A 1,294-nucleotide genomic window follows, 5' to 3' on the forward strand; every position below is an offset into this window, starting at 1 on the left:
AGAAACAGCCTGAACCCCCCGGGATCCCCAAACACCCCCCAGAAACAACCTGAACCCCCAACCCCCATCCCAGCCCCCCCCATCCTACAGAGGTAAATGTGGACCCCAAATACCCCTCAGACAGCCTGACCCTCCCCCAGGAATGCCCAACCTCCATCCCCATCCCAAACTCCCCCCCCCATCCTGTGGTGAGTGTGGACCCCCAGGAACAGCTTGAACTCCCCCCGGTGTCTGACACCCCCTGAGCCCCCCATAACCCTGATGACCCCCCCTGTTCCCCCCGAGGCTGTTGGGCCACAGACGTCCTGCAGCTGAGCAGCAGCTGAGGGTCCCACAGCCCCTCCTGGGGTCTGACCCCCCCCAAACACCCCCATAACCCCCCCTGTTCCCCCCCCAGGCTGTTGGGCCCCTCGGCGGCCGCAGACATCCTGCAGCTGAGCAGCAGCCTCCCCCTGCAGAGCCGGGGCCGGGCCCGGCTGCTCGTGGGCAACGAGGACGTTCACATCATCGCCCGCTCCGACGACGAGCTGCTCGACGACTTCTTCCACGAGCAGGGCAGCGCTGGCAGCCAGGCAGGCGAGTGGGGGACAGGGACACGGGGGGGACACCCTGGGACAGGGACACGAGGGGGGCACCCTGGGACAAGGATACAGGGGGTCACCCTGGGACAGGGACATGGGGGGGCACCCTGGGACAGGGGCATGGGGGGATACCCTGGGACAGGGACACGGGGGGGGTACCCTGGGACAGGGATACAGGGGGTCACCCTGGGACAGGGACACGGGGGAGACACCCTGGGACAGGGGCATGGGGTGGACACCCTGGGACAGGGATACAGGGGGGGACACCCTGGGACAGGGACACGGGACAGGGACACGGGGGGGACACCCTGGGACAGGGGCATGGGGGGGACACCCTGGGACAGGGACATGGGGAGGACACCCTGGGACAGGGACACAGGGAGGGCACCCTGGGACAAGGATACAGGGGGTCACCCTGGGACAGGGACATGGGGAGGGCAGCACCAGCAGCCAGGCAGGTGAGTGGGGGACAGGGACATGAGGGGGACACAAGGGGACAGGGACATGGGGGGACAGGCAGGTGAGTGGGGGACAGGTATGTGGGAGGGACGCTGCAGGGCCACACCCCACCCAGACAGACACAGACAGTGGCCAAGGGGCTGTGGGGATGGAGAGGATGGGATGGACTGCAGGGAGGAGGGGCCGGGAGGGAGGCAGAAGCTCTGAGGTGGGTGAGACCGGCTGGGGGGTGGTTTTACTGGGGGGGTGTCCTG

This window comes from Corapipo altera, unplaced genomic scaffold (assembly GCF_003945725.1).
Source record: "Corapipo altera isolate COAL_440 unplaced genomic scaffold, ASM394572v1 60399, whole genome shotgun sequence".
Classification (NCBI taxonomy): Eukaryota; Metazoa; Chordata; class Aves; order Passeriformes; family Pipridae; genus Corapipo; species Corapipo altera.